The sequence below is a fragment of the Pipistrellus hanaki genome (assembly GCF_964339955.1).
Source record: "Pipistrellus hanaki genome assembly, chromosome: 13".
Lineage (NCBI taxonomy): Eukaryota > Metazoa > Chordata > Mammalia > Chiroptera > Vespertilionidae > Pipistrellus > Pipistrellus hanaki.
In genome coordinates this window covers 46,762,535-46,786,074 of record NC_140515.1, presented here as the reverse complement: position 1 = coordinate 46,786,074, position 23,540 = coordinate 46,762,535, and the positions used below count along the sequence as shown (strand labels likewise).

General features: G+C 38.1%; 1 long non-coding RNA gene across 1 annotated transcript in view; it reads left to right on the top strand.

Annotated features, from left to right (window-relative positions):
* LOC311631869 overlaps window positions 1–18,028 on the top strand; it is a 42,149-nt gene extending 24,121 nt beyond the window's left edge. Inside the window, exons 2-3 of the long non-coding RNA XR_014796658.1 lie at window positions 17,347–17,505; window positions 17,890–18,028. This is a non-coding gene — a long non-coding RNA (uncharacterized lncRNA). The remainder of the gene's footprint in view (window positions 1–17,346; window positions 17,506–17,889) is intronic.
* The last annotated feature ends 5,512 nt before the right edge of the window (window positions 18,029–23,540 follow it).

Genomic DNA, 23,540 nt, shown 5'->3' with positions numbered 1-23,540 from the left:
AATATTGGCCAATATTCTTTAAGAGAGTATTGTTGTATCAGATCCAGTACTAGGCACTTTGCACATGTTACCATTTATTTTGCACAACTTTACGAGGCAGGCACTAATAGTATCCTTATTTTACAGGTGAGAAAACGGATACACAGAGTGACATATAATTTTGCCAAGGTCATACATCTAGTAAATAACAGAGCAAGGATTTAATTCTATGAAACTTGACTCCAGGAAATGTGCTATTGTCCACCAGGCTATGCTGCCTTATCAGTAACTGGAGGAATTTACTTCTCCATATGAGAAAAATGGCGCATTAATATGATCACTTATAAAATAGATAAGATATGCAGTAATTTGTAGCTCACTCAATTCCATTCTTATATTTGCATTTAGTTTTGCTTTTCTTAGGTTTCTGGCAGGCTCCCTGTCAGAGAATAGATGGGTTTCTAGAGACAAACCAGTAAGTGGCAGAGACTGAACAAGAAGGAAAAGTCAGGGTCTTTATCCCACTTGCCATGCCACCTTCCCTTTTGGGAGAGGAGCTAGAGGTTAAGAGCTTTGAAGACTTAAAGGCTTAAATAGACATTTATCTTTCATTATCATTCATAAATAAACAAAGGAGACATTCTGAAATTAGTCAAATACTTCCGGTCAAGATGAAAGGTTAGACCAGTGGTCAGCAAACTGCAGTTGGCAAGCCACATGCGGCTCTTTGGCCCCTTGATTGTGGCTCTTCCACAAAATACCACATACCCTAATTAAGATAATAACAATGTACCTACCTAAATAGTTTAACTTTAAAAAATTTGGCTCTCAAATGAAAATTCAATGATTGTACTGTTGATATTTGTCTTTGTTGACTAATGAGTTTGCCGACCACTGGGTTAGACTTTAGAATTCAGCTATGACAATGCTAACGAGTATATCTCAAAAGACCCCAGTATGAATGTTAGCAATGACGTGATTTACGAGAAATAGACTTTTGTAATGTAAAAGCAGTGTGCTTCATTTTGATCAGATTTAAGCAAACTAAGCATCTCAGGAGTAAACATATTTACTTCCACTTTCCTCAAAAAATAAAAATGTTTAGAAACAATGTATATGTATACACAATATTGAGTATTTTACCCCAGCTAAACACCATAACCCTCAGTTTATTTGGGAGTAGTATACCTCCTGCTTTATAATGAGACTTTTTTAAAAAAGAACTGCCTTCCTCCTCGCAACATTTTAATGAGCCAAGCAGCTTAAGAATGTGCAAAAAGCCAACAATTTACAGCACTGCACAGAGTTCCTTGGGTGGCTAAACATTACATGCCAAAACATTTCAGAAAACTATACTGTGCAGCTCTTTCCTATTGAATATTAAGAAAGGCTCAAATTTAAGAACCACTGATAAATATGTTTTGATTTTCCAAATTTATGTAAAACAGTGAGTGTTTGGCAAACTACAGCCTGTAGGCCAAATCTGGCCTGCTACCTGTTTCTGTAAATAAAGCTTTATTACAACACAAAGCCATTCATTTATTCATTGCCCATGACTGTTTCTGCATTGCAATAACAGAATAGAGTGGGTTGTAGCAAACCCCATATTGCCTGCATGCCTAAAATATTTACTATCTGTCCTTCTACCAAGAAAAATGCCCATCCCTTGTGTTGACAACATAGGCAAACTACATCTATGATTCCAGGTCAAATGTATGATTCCAGGTCAAATTACACAGAGAAGCAAGATAGTCTTTTTCCTGACTCGATAATGTTCCAGCAACTGTCCCTATAAACCATCTAGAGCACCTGTGTTTTTAAATGATTTTGCGTGTGTTTAGTACATGGTTATTTCGTAGCTACATGAAGGATTCTCTAGGTCCTGAGATAATTTTTAATCTAACAGCAAAAATACTTGGTTCTGAAACATAACCGTGATATGTGAGGACAGAATGCCCAGAAACACCAACGTGATGTTCTCATGAATATTTATGAGCACCTCCACCTGGCCTTCAAGTGTTTCATGCTTCAGTGCTAATGTATTTGCATCTGCATGGAGGTGTAGGGGTGTGTGATGTGTGTGTGTGGCGCACTTGCACCTTGGGAAGGTTGACAAAAGAGCAAACCATTCTGAGCCCACCTCTTGCAGAATAAGCAAATATGCTAGGTTCAAACTGCTACCTTCCTTTCTGCCTTTTATGAGTCCTGACCGCAGATCATCTTTGGACCCTCACTATAGCAGCCTCTTCTGATTCTTGCATACTCACTGTCTGCATTCATGTAATTGCCTTCCCCCCCACTTTTCTAAAACATATTTTTCCATGTCTCTTAGCTCATTTCCATCAGTACACAAGCATGCGGTATTAACTCCTTCCAGTGCACACTACTTTATTTCATTGTACTTACAATAACACTCATTGAAAGGCCTTTCTGTATTTGCCCTCTTTTAATTACTCTCTCCCCATTCTCTTTTGAATCTATTCCAATCATGCTTTTGGGCCCCCTGCTCCCTACACCACTGACACCGTTCTTTACAAGGCACCAAAAACCACCACAATGTTATATTCTCCATTGTTTTCAATGTTGATTCTACTTAACCTTTCAGCAATGTGTATACATGTCTATCAGTATCGTATCTTTATATAACACTTTCTTTACCTGATTCTGGGTTACCACTATGTTATGGTTTTCTTCCTCGAATATTTCATGTTCCTCTGACTGGTTCAATCTCATTTCTCTGACCTCTTAACATTTCAGTGACTGTGTTTATTCAAGAGACTGACCTCTTCTCTTTTTATTCCTTCTCTCTTTCTACATACATTTTCTAGGTGAACTTGTCCAGTCTCATGATTTTAGGTTCTGTTGTTATCCATATTTATAGACCTGTAGACATTGTGGGTACATTTGTTCTCTTGTGATGTTGTTTTCAACACAAAAGATGCCCGTACATCATTAAAGATTCCACCCTAATGATTACACATGTCCATGTTCTTCAGAGACAAAACAAGGATGCATCTGTTACATCTGATGACTATCAAAGCTGTTCGTAACCCAAGTCTAATGTAAAACTATTCAGAGAAGGAATGGACCTTGAAAGAATTTGAGGCTAAAAATGCAGAGTTAATATACTTGAGCACAGGTTGCTGGTTGCCCCCAGTATATATTCTCTTTTTACAAACTATTAGAATTTTATGGATATATGGCCAAGATAAAAAGTTGACATTTCAACTGTTTTTTGTAAGAAAGTGTTGCCATGTGACAAAGTTCTGGTCAATGGATGTGAGGTATTATGTGCCAAATTCTGAGTTATTCTTAGACTTTCATATGTGATAAAATATATTCATAAGTTGCTGTTATTTGGAGTGTCTCTGACAACTTTCAAACAGATCCAGTACACTTAGATTGCTTTGACAGACTAAGCATGGTATTCAGTGTTCACTTCTTGTATAATCCTATACAACAAAGAATATGCTAATGGTCATCATGCCATCATGACCGATCAGCAGGAAGGTGTGTGAGAGGTGGGTGGGGACTTGACTCTGTGTCCTTCCAGACAAAGCCACAGTAGCTGCCTGAGGCTCAGGCAAACCACCGATGGCGGCCACTGCTGCCCAGGGCCCGAGGATCAGACAACAAGGGCTGACCCTACATTCAGACAAACCACTGTGGCTGCAGGGGTCGAGGTTCAGGCAGCCATATGGCTGGCAGTGGCAGCAGCAGAGGTGTGATGGGGGTGTTTCCTTCCTCTAATTGCCGGGAGGCCAGAGGCAGCATCAGTGAGGGGGTGACAGGGGTGGTGCCTTCCCCGCATCAGCCATGGGGAGCAGGCCTAAGTTGTCAGTAGGACATCCCCTGAGGACTCCCAGACTGTGAGAGAGGGCAGGCCAGACTGAGGGACCCCCCCTCCCAGTGCACAAATTTTCATGTTCTGGGCCTCTAATACAATATAATTTTTAAGATCACAGGCTTGAGTCTATGTGTTTAAATCCTAGTTTACTGTTTATTAGCCAAAGAAGTTTGTGCAGGTGACTTTAATTATCTTTGCTTTATCTCTTCGTGCTCTCAGTAAAATCAGTTAGTACTAGTGCCACCACTCAGATTTGCCGCTAAGCAACGAGCATTTAGCAAGCTTAGAACAGAACATGGCACTCAATATGCATTACCAATCTATTTATTTAGCAATGGCCCAAGGCCAGTCATTCATTCAGCCAAATTTTCATCATCTTAGTGAAGCTTTCTTTGTGTGATACAAGTTTCATTCTCTTAGCAGCTGGTATAACAATTCCTGCTTGAGGGAAAATTACCTTTGCTTAGAAAATTCCCTGATAAGCCCAGCTGCACTAGGTGAGTCTATTTGGGTGAAGTGAATGAGTTGAGGGTGATGCCAAAAATTTTAAAAGGAGATTTAATGACTCTGAAGACAGCCATGAGAGACACTGCTTTGATGTCAGGGAGAAAGATGAAAGAAAAGAAAGAAAAGAAAGAAAAGAAAGAAAAGAAAGGAAAGAAAGAAAGAAAGAAAGAAAGAAAGAAAGAAAGAAAGAAAGAAAGAAAGAAAGAAAATGGTGAAGACTGTGATATCTGTTATCCCTTCATTTATAACACCTAACATACCACTGCCAATGGAATAAAGTACTTTAAAAACTGTCTTAATTACAATTTACATTCAATATCCTATGAAATAAAAGCCTAACATGCTAAGTGTCTGGTTATCTGTTCAACCAAAGTACAACATGCTAATGATATGCTAAGGCCACTCAACTGCTCATTATGATGTGCACTGACCACCATGGGGCCAGTGCTCAATGCAGGAGCTGCCTCCTGATGATCAGTGCGCTCCCACAGGGGGAGTGCTGCTCAGCCAGAAATCAGGCTCATAGCTGGTGAGCGCTGTATCAGTGGCATGAGCCTCTCCTGCCTTCATGGCAGTCAGACATCCCCCAAGGGCTCCTGGACTGTGAGAGGGTGCAGGCAAGGTTGAGGGAAACCCCTCCCTGCATGCACAAATTTTATGCACCGGGCCTCTTGTTAGTTTATATTACTTTCAGGTATACATCACAGTGGTTAGACAATCATGTACTTTTTAAAGTGATTATCTTGATATTTAAATTACTCACCTGACATAAAACACTCAGAGAACTTACTCAAGGTCAGGAAACAGTGACATTGAATATATTTTTTTTTTAGAAAATTAATGATGAAGCTGAGTTTCCTTTTAAAATTGATATAGAATACAATAGAACTGTATAAGCAGGATCAGATAATGTATAATCTTAAAAATGTGTTTTAAAAAAATTCTAGGGTAAATCTTCAGGACTTCTCCTTACTTGGACCTGGGCAATCACCAATCACAAGTTCAGGTGGAACTCTTTTTCATCCATCTCCTGGAGTTTCCACTCTACCATACACATGCCTCTTTTCTATCAGCTATTGTACTGAGTATTGTTATTTGTTTCTTAATATACTTTTCTCCCCTACTAGTATGTGAATTCCTAGTGGTGGGGATTGTGTTTCATTTATGTCTATGCCCGAATATCTTGCTTATCATTACTGCAAGTGCTTATTGAATGAATGAGAAAAATAATACATGATATCCACTTTTCTCCCCATACTCATAAATAAAGTGAAGAGGATGGTGGATACAGCCATCTAGAAGTATGATATTAAAAGTCAAAAACAAAACAAAATAAAAAACTGCAACTATTTAATGATGTGCGTATTGTGATCATCCATACGTTATATTCTGTCAATTAAAATAATCACTTTTTTATTTTAGAGAATGAGGAAGGGAGAGGGAGAGGGAGAGAAAGAAACATCAATGTGAGATAGAAACATCAATTGGTTTTCTCCTTTACACACCCTAAGGATCAAACCCCCCACTTAAGTATGTACCCTGACCAGGACTAATCACTTTTTAAAAGGTAGGTATAGCTTAGTGAGAAGGGCTCAGAATTTATGCACAATATATAATATTTATGTAGTTAGAGTAGCATCTTTTATTGTACTGATCAATAGAGACAGGTTAATATCTTAGAACCCCAAATGGGGGAAATCTTAAATTTCTATACCATATCACCCCTACATCAATTATGACCTTACTATTCCCATAATAGCTTTCTAGGTTCTCTTTATTTATTCAGTTTTTTTAAATATCAGTAGAAATCTTGCTTTTTTAGAAAAAAAAATAGAAACATATGTTAGTCATCTGGGAGTGGAAAAGGTGGTTTGAGACATTTGTGGGAAACTTTTAAAGGATGCAGAGATAATGAGAACAACAGTCCTTCAGCAATATTCACCCTGTACCCTTATTTCAAGGAATTGGGATATTTTGATCCTGGAGTTTAGTTAACATTTTGCTTTTCTAACTTTATAACTGTTGTGTACATATTCATCTGCCAGGTTACTTATGGATGGTGGGAAGGTTGACAAAAAAGAAAACAACAGGAAGTATAAAAATTCCAGATCTGTGAGCTCTTCTGTACATAAAGTTGGATTTTTTATTTTTATTTTAATTGTTGCCTTTCAGTGTCCCTGTCTCTACCAACTCCAAACGGAGACTGTTAATTCAATAATTAACAAATGTAGTAAGCATGATTTCCCCTCATTATTCTTATTGCAGGCATTGTATTCTATTTTTTTGAGTTTTAATATACTTTTACAACGGGAGCCCATTTGGGGCCTTTGATTGTAAAATCTGATAGAGTTCATCTATGGCAGAGTAAATGCAAATAAAATTCAGTACAACTTGGAAAAGACAGCATGTGTGGCTTATGAACAACTTATGGTGAAAAAGAAAGCCCCAGTGAATTATGCACAGAAAAATCTCATTACTTTCTATTGATGGATGGCATTTCTTTGCAAAGCTGTTTTGCTCCTTAATAAAATGAGCAGAGGTACTGCAAATCCAAAATGTTAAGGTGATGGAGAAGGAGACTTAGATGCATGTGCAGCAAATGTATGGAAGATTTAGGCAGACACAGAGGACAGTGGAGGCTGGCAAAGCTGCATGAAGAATACAGACATCAAATCATTTAGTGTATTGATTCAGTTTTAATCTGTAAGCAGGGCATTACATTTATAAGATGTCACTCACCACTGCCACTGGAATACAGCACTTAATTTTTTTTTTTTTTTTTAATTACAGCTCACATTCAACATTAGTTTACTAGAAGCCCTGTGCAGGAAATCAATGCATGGGGGTATGTGTCCCTCATCCCTGCCTGCACCCTTTCCAATCTGGGACCCCTTGTGGGATGTCTAACGGCCTGTTTAAGCTTGATCCTACTGGGATAGGGCCTAAACAGGCAGTTGGACATCCCTCTCACAATCCATGACTACTGGGTCCCAACTACTTGCCTGCCTTCCTTCCTGATTGCCCCTAGCAGCTTCTGACTGCCAGCCTGATCACCCCCTAACCACTCCCCTCCCAGCCTGATTGATGCCTAACTGCTCCACTGATGGCCTGTTTGCCATAACTGTCCTCCCCTGCCAGATTGGTCCCCCCCACCCCCCTCCCCTGCCAACTGCTCTCCCCTGCAGGCCTGGGTCTCCCTCAAATGCCCTCCCCTGCAGGCTTGATCGCCCCCAACTGTCCTCCCTTGCAGGCCTGGTCCCTTTTAACTGCCCTCTCCTGCTGGTCATCTTGTGGAGGCCATCTTGTGTCCACATGGGGGCAGCCAACTTGTGTTGAGGTGATGGTCAATTTGCATATTATTCTTTTATTAGATAGGATTGGATAGGTTAGAGGCCTGGTGCACAGGTGGGGTCCAGCTGGTTTTCCCTGAAGGGTGTCCCAAATCAGGGTGGGGGTTCCCTTGGGGCATGGGGCTGTGGTGGTCTGCAGGCTGGCCACGCCCTTCTGGCAACCCAAGCAGAAGCCCTGGGATCTTGGATTTATTTATCTTCTACAATTGAAACTTGGTAGCCTTGAGCAGAAGCCTGGGCCCACCAGGGCAGGTGGAAAGCTTGGCTTTCTCCATTACCAGGAAATTCCAAGCCTCTTGCTCTCTGTGTGGCAGCAGCCATCTTGGTTGGGTTAATTTGCATACTCGTTCCTGATTGGCTTGTGAGAGTGGCTTGTGAATGTAGTGGAGGTATGTTCAATTTGCATATTACTCTTTTATTAGATAAGATATTAGTTTCAGGTGTACAACACAGCGGTAAGATAATCATATACTTTACCAAGTGGTCCCCCTATTATTTCAAATACCCAACTGACACTATATATAGTTATTACAATATTATTGACTTATATTTCTTAGGCTGCATTTTACATCCCCATGACTATTTCATGACTATCAATGTGTACTTCCTAATTTTTTCACCATTTTCACGCAGGCTCTCACACTTCTTCCCTTTGGAAACCATCAATCTGATTTCTGTGTCTATGAATCTACTTATATTTTCTTTTTTCATTTCTTTTGCTCTTTAGATTCCATATATGAGTGAGATTATATGGTATTTGTCTTTCTTTGCCTGATTTATATCACTTAGCTAGGTCTATCCATGCTGCCACAGAACGTAAAAATTTATCCTCTTTTATAGCCAAGTAATATTCCATTGTACCACAGAGTTTTTATCTATTCATCTACTGATGGGCACTTCCTTTACTGGCTATTGTAAATAATTCTGCCATGAACATAGGGGTGCATACATTCTTTAAAACAGCACTTATAAATTTGTTGTTAGAATTATTAACTCCACAGACCCTTTCCCTATCACCTATCAGTTGTATTTAGCATCTAAAGATTTGCAAGAAATTTCAGGGACAGTGAGCATGAACAGGAATAGAAATAATGGAAATTAGGGTATGAGAGATGACAGAGCAGGGCTGGAGGAGCAAAGTGTGAAAGCATGGAGAAAAATAGCCATGCCATGATAAGAGGACTTCACAAATATGATGCATCAAAAAGTAATGAGTTTGGCTGAGATACATCTATAAATGTTCTATTCTTTGTTTGCTCATCTCAATTTGGTAGATATACCACTACTGATTCACTGATTTGTGAAGCCTTACTTAAAAACAAAAACAAAAAAACCCCCACAAAAACAAAAAAACTCTTGTGTTTATAGCAGTGCCAAACCCCAAGAGGATTAAATTATAATTCAAGATCTTAATTTGATTATCTTAATTGTAAAGTTTATGTATATTTGCCCAACAGTAATTTAAAGAATTAGAACAAGGCTTTTATAGTATCCTGACTAATAAGGGCCTTGTTCTGGTTTTCTTGTTCAGATGAATTCTTCTCATAACACACTATATTGGTGAAAAGCCTAACTGCTGATGTTGCCCTTTAATATCTATCCATTTCCTGCTACTGTATCAATTTCTAGCCTTTTTATCTAATTTAGGTTTCCTCATCTATAAAATGCTGATAATAACAGCTTCTTTTGTGTAGGTTATTAATAGAGTTAAATGAAGTAATATTAAAAGAAAGTTTTTCATTGTCAAACATAATTGGCACTCAATAAATGCTTGTTGTTACTTCTACTAGTATCATAGGGTGCATCTCTGTCCAAGAAAATAGGTTCCCCTTTGGAAATATATAGAATAAGAATGAGGATATCATCAGAAGATACGTGAATTAAAAAACTGTGGTACATCTATACAATGGAATATTACGCTACTATAAAAAGGAAGAACTCTTATCATTTGCAACAGCAAGGATGGATCTATAGAGCATTATGCTAAGCAAAATAAGCCAGTCGGAGAAAGATAAATATCACATGATCTCACTCATTTGTGGAATATAATAAATTAAATTGATCCAGAGACGCAAAAGCATCAAACAGACTGTCAAACCTCAGAGGGAAGGTGGGGAGGATCGGAGTTGGGAGTGTGGTAAGAGATCAACCAAAGGATTTGTATGCATGAATATAAGCAAAACCAATGGACATGGACAGTAGGGGGATGAGGGCGTATGCTGGGGATGGGAGTGGCCAGGGAGGATATCTGTTCAAATGCCATGCTTCAATTCTGAAGACAGAATTTTCCCCTTTCCCCACAAAGAAAAGAATTGACTGATATTTATTTAATTCCTTTCCCCCAAATACTGGATCATCTAAAGTAAACTACTCAAACCCCCTATTTTTCTGTATCTATCACATTAGAGAACCCAACACTGTGTACTTCATGGTATTTTTTATTAGATAATTAGGAAGTAATCATTTTAAACAGTTTAGGAAATGCCAAGTCTGTATGCCAGACTAAATGATATTGACCTAGAAACATATTTAGCAATTATAAATAGCTAGGTACAATAGAGAATTATGCAAATCTTTATCATACTGCTAAAGGTCTTCAGATTTTAACCTACTTATTTTGATTAATTTTCTTATCTCTATCTAACTGTGATAAACAGATAAAATAATATGCTCTTGAATCATGTACTGTCACTAAGGTAATCCATGAAATAAATAGTACAATAAATGCAAAGCACCTGTTTTAATAAAATAGACTTTCGTGTGATTTTAAAAAATAATCTGGCTTCCTATGGCTCTTTGGGAATTGTTTTTATCATGAGAACATAAATTCTAATGTGTGCTAACAACGAATACTGCTATAGTGCATTTCTTGAAATATATACAAATAAGAAAACATTTTAAAGGCATAGTAATAGTTTTAAGTGTGATTTTCAGAAAAAGCTAACACCTACTCTCTAACCATCAAAGAAAGAGAACTCCAGGGGAGCCAAAAGGAAATCCATTTTTCAGCCTCAAACAAGGGAGAAACCATCTGTGCTAAATCATAAAACAAATGCGCTGAGAGTTTATATCAATATACACATGGGAAGGAGGTTATTTACTCTGTGAAGGAAAAATCCTCGTTACATTTAATCATGTGAATTTCATGAAAAAGTAGATTCCTAGACCATTTGTACGTTAAAAAAAATGCTTAAAATTTTCATCGGAGAGAAATATACACAATCCTATGTCAACTAAACTCTTTAAATAGAGCCAAGCTCAGGAACCTCCTTATCACTATCCAATAATGTTCAAGATTTAAATTCTGAAAGGGAGGATGAGAAAATGAGTTATTTAAGTATTAACATTTTTTGTGTCAATTCTTTCTCTCCAGCCATCTTTCATATTATTCTTTTTGCACATTAACTGATGCTGCCTGTGAACTCTCAAAAGTCTGATACTAGATTAACAAAGGGAAAATACACAAAACACGAAAGTAAGAAGGTATTTGGAAGCTGTAATGGTTGTTTTTTAAACTAGGTTACTAATATAATTTTGTTCCAATAGGTAGGTTTAGGTTTCTGAGCAATACTCAAGCGAACAACAAAAATTCTATATTTGAATTCAGGACGATGCTGGTCTTGAACCCCTCCAAAGGCATCTATGCCTGAAAATAAGGGGCCCTCATTATAACTCTCTGCAGCAGGAGGTCCAAGGACAGCTTTCCTACCAAGTCACACATTGTATCTTGGTGAAATATGAACCTAGTGCTAGAAAAGGAAAATAAGAGAAGCCTTCCTGAAAAGGAATTGCAGTAGGTTTCAAAGTGTTATAGCTTGAAGATAGAGAGAACAACTTTAAATTAATAAGCACTTACACTGAAGTTTTCACATTCACAGAAATTTTTGTAAGCAATATTTTAATCTATAGTGTTAGCTTAAATAGGAGTTATGTTGCCTGGGTGAGGGCAAAAATGGTCTCTGACTTTAAAAGATTATGAGGTTTAGCTAAAAGGAAGCACTTCCTAGAATTGAAACATTTCTCCATCAGTTTAATGAATAGCAAACTTTTTCTTGAAGTTTGACCCAACAATAGGAATAGCCTGTCTTGTATGAATAGGTTAAGAGAAAAAATGGAAAGAAAGAGGAACAAAAGAAAACTGTAAATTTTTAGAGTTTTTATTCAACATGGGCCAAATGTATTTCAAGAACTCTAATGGCCTGTGCCCTGAGAATCTGCATAAATGAATTCTATACCCTTGGTCTACAATGCACTCATCAAAATTTGTTACATGCTGAGATAAATCTATAATATATATTCCCTCTTTGCATTTAAAAATTCATTCCATCAGAATAACTTTTTATTTCTCTACTAGTTTTATGAATACTTTAATATTCATTTCCATTGTGTAAATGAAAAGCCAGCTTGTTATTTGGCTATATGCAAGATTCATAAAGTTTTATTTCTAAAATAACAGCACCTCTACACTTGCCTTCCTCATGCACTGTTGGCTTCAGTTGAATACCTGACATTCTCTCACATCTTGTTTATGATCTGCAGATGTGAACTTTCCATATCTACCTTGACAGCTGAAAAAGTTACACACACTATTCCAGGGAAATTTTCATTTTTCACTCAACACTCAAGTAGCAGTTACATATTGAATGTTTTCTGGATTGGAGTTTCCTCTCATGCACCTTCTGTGCCAGCTGCAGAGGATACAGTGCTCACCATACTGACCCAATGGCCCTGCCCTTAAGAGTATATACTGTTTCCCTAGCTGGTTTGGCTCAGTGGATAGAGCAGTGGACTGTGGACTGGAAGGTCCTAGGTTAGATTCCAGTCAAGGTCACATGCTCAAGTTGCAGGCTCAATCCCCAGTAGGGAGTGTGCAGGAGGCAGTCAATAAATGATATTCATTCATCATTGATATTTCTATCTCTCTCTCCTGCTCCCTTCCTCTCTGAAATCAATAAAAATAGTAGTATGGTTTTTTAAAGAGTATATACTGTTGCCCTAGCTGGTTTGACTCAGTGGATAGAGCATCAGTCTGTGAACTGAAGGGACCCGAGTTTGATTTCAATCAAGGGCACATGCCTGGGTTGCAGGCTTGATCCCCAGTAGCTGGCATGCAGGTGGCAGCCAATTAATGATTCTCTCTCATCTTTGATGTTTCTATCTTTCTCTCCCTCTCCTTTCCTCTATAAAATAAAATACACACTGAGTGGCCAGATTATTATGACCTCTGCAAGCATAATAATCTGGATACTTAGTGTGCTTTTGTAGAAAGGAAAACTTGCAAATCTTGTTATGTCAAGGGACCAGGAGACAGTGCCCCCCCAGCCTCTGGCTAGTAAGTCCTCTGCTCTTTCTAACTACCCACAATGCAGTTCTTATACATGGAAGACCCTTATTTTAAAATCCCAACTCTGTGGTCAGTCTACAGTGAGTGGCCAGATTATTATGCATTTGGAGATCATAATAATCTTGCCACTCAGTGTGTGTGTGTGTGTGTGTGTGTGTGTGTGTGTGTGTGTGTGTGTGTGTGTGTATAATTTTTTTAAAGAGTATATACTGTTATGGGAGTGACCCCTCTGAGGGGAGTTGTAATGGCAGATAAGCCTTTAGGACAGCAAATGGAATCCAACTTGTCCAAGGCCACTTAGACTGAGTTTCTGCTTTTTATCACCCAAACACAAAATCACTTTCACTGCTCAATGAGACCTCTGACTATTGGTTAAAAGAACAGATCAGGACAGTTATGAATATCTATAAAATGACACTTTAGTTTTCAGGAGGCTTTCTTTTTTATTTCATTTCATTAACATTTTGCTTTTATAGGGTTTGGGGTAACTTGCTAAAATTAACCTCTAACACTAAAATAAAATGATGAGTGTGCCTCGATTCCTTTCTCCTCATCAGAACAGACATCCATAATTGATCACAGCACTTGTCATAATGAATCTCAACATGATCTTACAACCTGCTCAGACAGCACTTCAAGCACTGCTATCAATTGGCCAGCTGAAGAAATGAAATCTCTTTACCGTATCTTATGGGAGAGAAAGGTCCTTGAGAACAGAGCTAACATTTTCTGCACAGAGGTCAGCACATTGCTTTGAGTGTAGCAGATATGCAAAACACAACAGAAATCCTAGGAGCATGGAACTTGGAGAAAGGCATAATCATTCATTTAACACAAATGCCTCCGGTTACAGAAGAATTTGGGCCCAGAGAGAATGATGATATGCAAAGAAATAGGCTTTGCTGATTTGTCCTGTTTTATATGCCCTTCCACACACATGGCTAACTCTTAACTTTCCAAGATTCTACTAATGTAGCCTTTCTCCTGTAAAGTCACCCCTCATTAGAAAGCAAAAAAATAGTTAATTGTATTTGGTGCTTAGATAGCAATTTCCACAGACTTTGTTTTACCAATATCTTAGGATTTCAATAAGACATAGGTGTTACATATTCCTTCAAACTATGAACTCCTTGACTGATTTTTTTCTTATTCATTTCTGCACCCCAAACATCTGGACCAACATGTGGCACACGGCAGATGCTCAATAAATATTTGTAAAAATAATGAATAAATAAATGAATGAACGTATAAGCCATTTTCAAATAGAAACAACTTTTATTTTAAAAGGCTATTGCAAGTGCTTTGTAATTCAAGACTCACTTTCCCCAAAAAACAAATTTAAAGAATGATAGGTAGTAGAATTCTGTATAACCAACCACAAGCCTGTAGCAATGTTTTGATATAGAGGAGGATGAGCTAGGAAGGACTTGCTAGAGAAAGTGAAACCGCCATTGAATTTAATATGAAGCGAATTTTAAATTACTTCCTTTTTTCCCCCCAGAAGAAGAGCATCATTTAATTCAGAGTCTTAAAGTTCATAAACTCCAGAAAAATCATAAGAATGTATTTGCTTGCAAGCAGGGAACAATGGAAACAGAAGGAGCCAGGAAGAATTATGGAGCAAGGTTAGGGATGGAGAAGGGAAAGATGCAGGAATGCATTGATGAATGAATCTGTGATTTTGTCTACACATAAAAAAATGCCTCCTTGATTCTAGAAGAACTACAGGGAAAGCTTTGAATGAAGCAAAATAAGAGAGAGCTTAGAATGTAAGATGGTCCTGGTGTGGCGGAGAGCTCAGAATAAATAGGGATTTTACGAAGGTAAGAAGATAATCTTAAGAGCCAGGGAGCTCAATTGAATCAGAAAATAAAGATTCTAGTCATGTTAATATTTTCACATTAATATAACATTAAATATTACTAAGTGCTTTCAGTTGTGCTATCAAATTCCACAGAGAGTTATAGCTGATCAGAATTTATAAATGATTTTGCCCAGAGATGGCAAATGAATAAAGGGTAGAATCCAGACAAAAATTTAGGTCTTCTGACACTGCTCATTACCTGCTTATTTTACATTGTCAACCTTATAAGAGATAATAAGAAAGGAGGGTGGTAAAAGAGGAGATAGCAGTATATTAGTAGACATTACTTGGTCAAAATATCTTTAGATTTCTCTCAAAAATATTTCTCACTGTCTTCTTTCAGCCATAAAAAGTGTTTATATCTGCTTAATATCCCCTGAAAATAATTACAGAGTTCTCCCTATCCTTAAAATAAATCATCACTTAAAATATTTTTAAATTTTTCATGCATTAGAATGAAGAACAATGAAAAGGGGATTTGCAATACTGGGAGTATGTATCAGATGACAATTTCTAAGTTTCCCTAACTAGGTTTCCAAAGTAGAAACTTTTCACACACAGTGACACACTGCAGGGTTTCTTGTTCTGTGATAATCCCACATCATTTATGGAAAATAAATCAGTGGACAGCTCCTCCACAGACACGTTTCATGTTGACGTACTTTTGTATCCCATGGTTCAAAAGTGAGCTTGTATCTGTCCTCCTCAGACAGACAAAAGATACCATGAGGAAAAAATAAGATGAAAGGAACGGAAAGACATGGAAAGAAAAATTGAATGATAGGGTTGGAATAGGACTCCCTGCTATCTTTTATCCTTAATTGGTTGAGGATTTCTAGTGGCCTGTCTCGGTTTGAGGGAAAGTAGACTGACAGTGATTTAACCTATTAATCCATGCTTTAGAATAAGCTCCAAGTTGAATAGCTAAACTTAGGAAAAGTTAGATGCCAAGAAAATAGAGATGGGGATGAAGGCAGGGGCATTTTGCACAAATATAAACTCTAAGAACAGCAGGCTAGACTGTGATAAAAAGGAGGCATCCGTGATCAAAATGTACACTGGATAATCCTGTGAGTTAAATCTGGAACAGGCTGCTGTACATTTAGGAGAGGGGAGGATTGTGAGAGCAGTATTTCCAAATGGAATGATCTGCATCAAGTTTCACATATTTCCTCACATCACAATAATTTCTTAATTGACAATGACAAACCTGACTAAAATACTTAATGTTAAGAACAACACATATTTATAGTAGAAAAATTGTTATGAAACTATTTTAAATGTCTTATTCCATATACATTAGCTTTGGCAGAATCTCGGTGGTTTTGAGTTGTCAGAAATTATAAGATGGCAGAGCTCATTCTTTTGCATCATTGCATGTGTGGAAAAGAAAAACGCTGGGGGGTGAGGGCATGTATGGGAGTGGGGGGGTGGCAATCGTAAGATATGTACACATATAATACCTTAATAAAAAAAAAGGAAAACAAAAAGAGGACACAGGTTCTCAGTGTCGGCTAAGCACTTGGTTCAAACCATGGCTGCATCCTCTTTGGAAGCGTGCTTTCGAGTCAGGCTCGGGTATAAACCTGACTCTACTTTTTTATTGATTGTGCAACCCTGAAGAAGTTAACCCTCCAGGATGCTCCATGTCATTGTTCCCAAAAGGCGGAATAATAATATCCCCTTTCCAGATTTGCCCAACACATTAAAAGAGAATGCATCCAAAATACTTAGCAAGGCATCTCTATTTAGAATCAGCAAAGACCTCCAGATCCTGCAGAAGGTTCTCCTGTACCTCCCCCTCTGCTCACGCATCCCACTTCCCATGTCAGTCAGTAAGCTTGGGCCAGATGCAGCTCTTCTCTGGACTCTGAACACACTGAGCCCAGACTCTGACCCTTTGCCCTCTGTGTGTTGTGTCTGGAAAATTTCCCTCTAGGTCTTGGCATAACTGGCTTTCACCTCATTCAGGTCTCATGGAATTTTTTAAAAATATATATATTTTATTGATTTTTTTAGAGAGAAAGAGAGAATAGAGAGTAGAAACATCGATCAGCTGCCTCCTGCACACCTCCTGCTGGGGATGTGCCCACAACCAAGGTGCCCTTGACCGGGATCAAATCTGGGACCTTTCAGTCCACAGGCCAATGCTCTATCCACTGAGCCAAATCGGTTAGGGCTCACATGGAATTTTATCTCAAGAGGTAGTCTTTCTGTCATCATGCTACTTAGAAGATCTCCCTTCCTCTAAGGGATCCAATTCCCCTTGTTTGCTCCATTGCACGAATCACTATCTCTATTGTTATTTACATATCTATTTACATTTCTTTTGTCCATCATGCTATACACGAATGGATGCCCCATACAGATATGAACCCTATCTGTCTTGACTAATAGTGTAGCACATTTGCAGAGAATGGCTTCATGCTCACCAAACATATTTTCTCTTTTCCAGGAATGATGGCCACATTTCCCAGCTTTCCTTGCAACCAGCATGACCACATGGCTGAGTCCCAACAAATGGAATATGTGGCCATGACATATGTCCCTTCAAGGCCAGACCCACAAAGCCCTTCCAGTTTTGGTTTTCTGTTCTCTTCTCCCTTCTTTGCAGGTAGAATGAAGAGGGTTCTGGGGTTGACTCCAAGACTCTAGTCTAGGGAATTGCAAAGTTGTGGGAGAGGGGCAGTGTGACTATAACCTTAATTATGTTGTCGAGAACCTTCACAAGTTTTTCTATTGTCAGCCTCTGATATTTGGATATCTGTTTGGTAAGGCAATCAGCCATATGAATAGCTGAACAACCATATTGAAGGCACATAGTAGGTGCTATGGGCTGAGTGTCTGTGTCTTCTCAAAATTCATATGTTGAATCCATGTCCCCATGGTATTTGTAGGGACTTAGGAACTCAGAAAGTAATTAGATCATGAGGGTGGGACCCTCATAGTGGGATACATGGCCCGAGGATGATAGTTTCTTTCTTTCTCTATCTCTCAGCAGGCAATGAAGAAAGGCCATATGAGACACAGAAGTTGTCCATCAGTTACAGAAAGAGGGCTCTCATCAAATATATCCAATATGACCGTGCTGGCACCCTGACCTTAGACTTCCAGCCTCCAGAACTGAGAGAAATAAATGTCTGTTGATTAAACTACTCAGTCTATGGTACTTTGTTACATCAACCTAAGACAGGCTAAGACAGTAGGTATTTAATACATATATATATATATATATATATATATATATATATATATATATATATATAGGGTCGGCAGCTAAGTAATTGCGGGTTTCACACATATATGGCTTCAGTTGAATTTTTAGGTTTGCAGACGTAGTACAAATGTAAAACACATTTTGTTATTTGATAGTTGGCTATTCAGCTGTTAATCAGTAAAAAAAGTTTTTTGATCTGTTTTGTAGTTTTCGTTGAAAAATGGAAAATCAAAAGGAACATTTTCGTCATATTTTGCTTTTTTATTTCTGCAAAGGGAAAAATGCATCGCAAGCTCATAAAAAGTTATGTACTGTTTATGGTGACGAAGCCTTAAAAGAACGGCAGTGTCAAAATTGGTTTGCCAAATTTCGTTCTGGTGATTTTTCACTCAAAGATGAAAAACGCTCTGGTCGTCCAGTTGAAGTTGATGACGCCCTAATCAAAGCAATAATCAATTCGGACTGTCACAGTACAACACGTGAGATTGCAGAGAAGCTTCATGTATCACATACATGCATTGAAAATCACTTAAAACAACTTGGCTATGTTCAAAAACTCGATACATGGGTTCCTCACGAATTGAAAGAATCACAGTTAACGCAACACATTAGCAGCTGCGATTTGCTAAAGAAACGTAATGAAAATGATCCATTTTTAAAACGATTGATAACTGGCGATGAAAAATGGGTTGTTTACAACAATATCAAGCGGAAAAGATCGTGGAGCAGGCCAGGTGAACCAACTCAAACAACATCAAAAGCTGATATTTATCAAAAGAAGGATTTGTTATCAGTTTGGTGGGATTACAAAGGAATTGTCTACTTTGAACTCTTACCACCCAACCGAACGATCAATTCTGATGTCTACATTGAACAACTAACAAAATTAAACAATGCAGTTGAAGAAAAGCGGCCCGAATTGACAAATCGAAAAGGTGTTGTATTCCATCATGACAATGCAAGGCCACACACATCTTTGGTCACTCGGCAAAAATTAATGGATCTTGGTTGGGATGTTTTGCCACATCCACCATATAGTCCTGACCTTGCACCATCTGATTACTTTTTGTTTCGATCTTTACAAAACTCCTTGAATGGTAAAAATTTCAATAATGATGATGATGTCAAATCGTACCTGATTCAGTTTTTTGCTAATAAAAACCAGAAGTTTTTTGAACGTGGGATTATGATGCTGCCTGAAAGATGGCAAAAGGTCATTGATCAAAATGGGCAATACATTACAGAATAAAGTTATTTAGTTCCATGAAAAAATTGTCTTTTTCTTTAAAAAATCCGCAATTACTTAGTTGCCGACCATATATATATATATATATATATATATATATATATATATATATATATATATATATATATATATATATATAACAAATAGTGACTAAATAAGCAAAGTAATGAAATTATGGTCATATGTGCCATATGATATCACATTCTGTCCCTAAACCATATTGTCCCAAAGTGGATCAGATCAGAAATCACTCTGTAGTGATAAATTCCATTCAGGGGTGGGGAACCTTTTTTCCTCTCAAGGGCCACTTAGTTATTTATAACATTCTTCTCGGGCCATTCAAAATTAGCAACGTAAAAATGAGCCTGCTATATTTGGTCAGACTTTTAATGAACTCATCCTTAATGCCATGGCATGGCCAGACCAAATGATTTTGAGGGCCTCCTATGCCTCATGGGCTGGACTTCCTAGGCCTGTTCTAGACGATGCTTGAAGATCTCCAAGGTGTACACATTGCAAGGGGTTGAAGAAATTACCCTTCCTGGGTTTAGAAGTTTAGTGACTATTAACATAAAAAAAGAAAATCAAAGAGATTTTGGTGTAGCGTGTTACTAATTCCTGCACTGACATTTGCTGTTTGGGATCATAAAGAGAATATGAAGGACTCATAAAAACCTAAATGAATTGTGTCATAAATGTTAACTGCCGCTGATAGCAGAGTTGAGCGCCACTCCATGGTAATGCTGCTACAGGGTAAATCCCTGTCATGAGATCTGAGAGTAAAATCAAAGCCAATGTCAAGTCCAAATGCGTACCAATAAATATGGATGCCCCCCAACGGGTGATACATTTTTATTCATGTCTGTCAGTAAAAGTCTTTGCCAACAAAAGTTAACAAGATAGAGCTCCCTATTCTAAAAAGACTTCTCCAGAAAACATTCTTGCATGTTACTCATTAAATCTAAAAGTGACCAGTATTAGCCTTCAGTCTTTTATCTCCCATAATGAGCCAGATGTCCAACTATGGGGCCAGGAGAAGTCCATCACTCTTACCCTAGGGTTTGGTAACAAATGCACGTGGGAGATATCACAAATTCATCATCACTATTTAAGAAGTGGAAGGTGGTGAGCATCAGATCGTTATTATTAGATAGGCAAACAATCGATCAAGGTAAACAGTTGGTTAAACTTTTAGAAAATGTTGAATAGGGTCAGGCGTCATCCTTATTTTTCATCCTTTTCTCCAGATGCCTTTAAGAACTTTAATTACTCGTGGTTCCAATGAACTCAAAGAATTCCAGTAATTGCTATCATTGGAGTGTTCCCCTCTGCCAAATAAGCAGAGGCATCCAGGCCATTCAGACTTGGTGAATTGGTCTGCAATTCCCAGCCGGAGTGGCTGCCAAGTAGACTGGCACTGGAGCCCCTCAGATGTGATCGTTAAGCTTTAGAGTGGTAATCCCTTTTCATGTGCCACTGCAGAATTGGAGAAAGGCAAGTGCAGAGGCTTTAATTTTTGAGAAATTATTTACAAATATATGAAGGTAGAAATCATATTTGCAAATACTTGTATCTCTATCACCCAGGTTCAAAAATAGAAGGTAGCCAGGAGAGCTGAGGTACCCATGCACCCTCAGAAATACTCCTTTGTATCCTGATTTTTGTAATTTCCCTGTGTTTTATTTGTGCTTTGATTCCATTCTGTCATTAACATAAAATATTTTCACTAAAAGCTTACAATAGGGATTAGGATGCCAAATATCTAATACCTGCTAAAAGAACTTTTGCAGTAATAAATTAATAAGCAATTTGTTGTGCTTAATTTATATCTGTGGGTTTAAAAATATTTAACATGTAACAGGTCAGACAAGATAACATTGCTAAATAGGTCTGAAAAATCTCTTATTTTACAACATCAAAACTAAAAGATCTCAGGCAGCAAACGCAGACAAATCAATTTGTTTTTAGCATGGTTAGGTTTGTGATTTTAGAGGTTAAGTCCAAATAGCCACAAAAATACCAATTTGCAGGTGATGTGACTATGATTCTATTGCTTTTATGATGAAATTACAATGCAGTGGAAGCGCAAACATCACCGGTTACACTGCTTTACGTTATCATTCTACTGTTATTCAAGGAAGGAGCCCAGTTCTTACAAGATTATAAATGGTTGATTAAATGGAAAGATGGCCTCTCCAGTGATGAGAGAAATGCAAATTAAAACAATAGCTTACCATGTTCACCCATTCACAAAAGTGTAATGGACTGATAGTATTCAACATAGACAAGCCTGTGGTCACACATCCTCTCCTGGCCCTAGGAAAGTTGTTTCTGAAGGGTTTACAAGTTCTGTTGGGTTTAGAGGTTCTGTTGACTTTAGAGGATCATGTTTTATTATATTTTTGTTGTTATATTTCTCTGTTATTAGTTTTTAAATACACACCTTAGGTGATGAGCTATTAAAGAAGAAAAACATCCACAACCCAAAAGTATCTGAAAGATAAATAGCTAGGGAAGGAGGATGGTGGAATTTTCACTCTCACTTTAACATATAATCAAAAGGTTTTAATGTTTACCCCAAGAGAACCAGTGCTAATTTTGTAATTGAAAAGACCCAGCCTTAACTGGCCTTCATAGAAGAACAATTAGGGAACAGCTCCAATGAGCTGAGCTGATACTCCCAATGCCATCCAAGTTCACTGCCTGTGATTACTGAAAAGCTGGGCCTTAAGAGACTGCAGTGAAAGTCCCTTCATAAAAGCGATCAGTAGCACTTATCTTCCTTAAAAGCATGAGGGGGGCAAATAACCATTTTTGTTTTTAAGATTCATTTCTTTTTTCTTTTCCAAAGGGATCCACTGTCATGGAAGCATAAAGTCTCAGCTTAACAATTTATGTTTAGGAGGCCTCATTCACAAAAAGAACAGATAGAAGACATATCAGTAACCTATGTGAGTCCTAGCATAACCTTCCCATCTTACGTGACTTTTCATAACAATTAAGCTAATTTCCTTATCATCCTTAAATTCTCCCCATGTATCAGAGGCCTTGTTCTTAGGAGAGTTATACTTCAACCCAGTGGTCATAATTAAACTGTCCACGGCACCATGCTATCAACTGGTCTTTGGAAATAGTTTAATTTTATAAGGTAATATGTTAGTGACAATTTTTAAGGGTGCTATTTTATGTGATGCTCTAGTGCAGTGTTTCCCAAACTTTTGACATATGTTTACCCCTTCTATAATTTTCATAACGCTGAGTACCCCTCATACTCATGAGAACGTAGAATTAGGCGCAGCTAAGCACGGTGCAGTGCATAACCCCACCAAACTCCAGTGCAACGCGTAATCCCACCAAACTCTTCCCGTACCCCTGGGGGTACGTGTAACACACTTTGAGAAACACTGCTCTAGTGCAATGGTTGGCAAACCATGGCTCATGAGCCACATGCGGTTTGAGAGCTGCAGTTTGCTGCTCTGTTGACTAATGAGTTTGCTGACCATTGCTCTAGTGCATGTAATCAATCATAATATTATTTTTTTTAAATCATTAAGAAGGGGATGTTTAAAAAAATATCACACCTACAAAACTGAGAGTTAGGTGTAAGCAGTGTGAAATCCTGCCTTGAATTCCAACAGTATCTTATGAAATCCAAGCTTGTCATAGGAGGTATGGATCAAGCCTTGAGGGATGGCTGACTAAATTCCCCAGAACATCTGTTTTGAATACCCAGAATGAAGCAGCACTAAGACCTTCTCTTTGAGATGGGGTACAGGATTATTAGAAGAAAGGAATAGCCAAGGGAAAGTGACTCTCATGGCTGGGAAATGAGCTAAGGGTATAAAATGCACCAGATGAAACCGTAGCTTTTCAAGTCACATGGGGAAAATAAAGATCAGGAGGAAGAAGCAGAATGAGATTCTCACTTTTTTCCTGAAAAGATTGCCTTTGGGGAGAAAACCACATGGAAAAGAAAATATTTCAGGGCTCACTAGAAATGACCAACTCTGGGCAAAGTTACAGTGCCTTCTTGGTCTTGGTCTACTAAAGCACGATATTCACTTAAGGGGGAAGGTTGAAATTTCCAGGCAGATACAGGTAAGTCTTTGTGTGCCTGAAGAGTTCTCAATAACTCAAATGCTGAGTCCCAGGGTCTTAAAGAGAATGCCATCCAAATAATGCAATC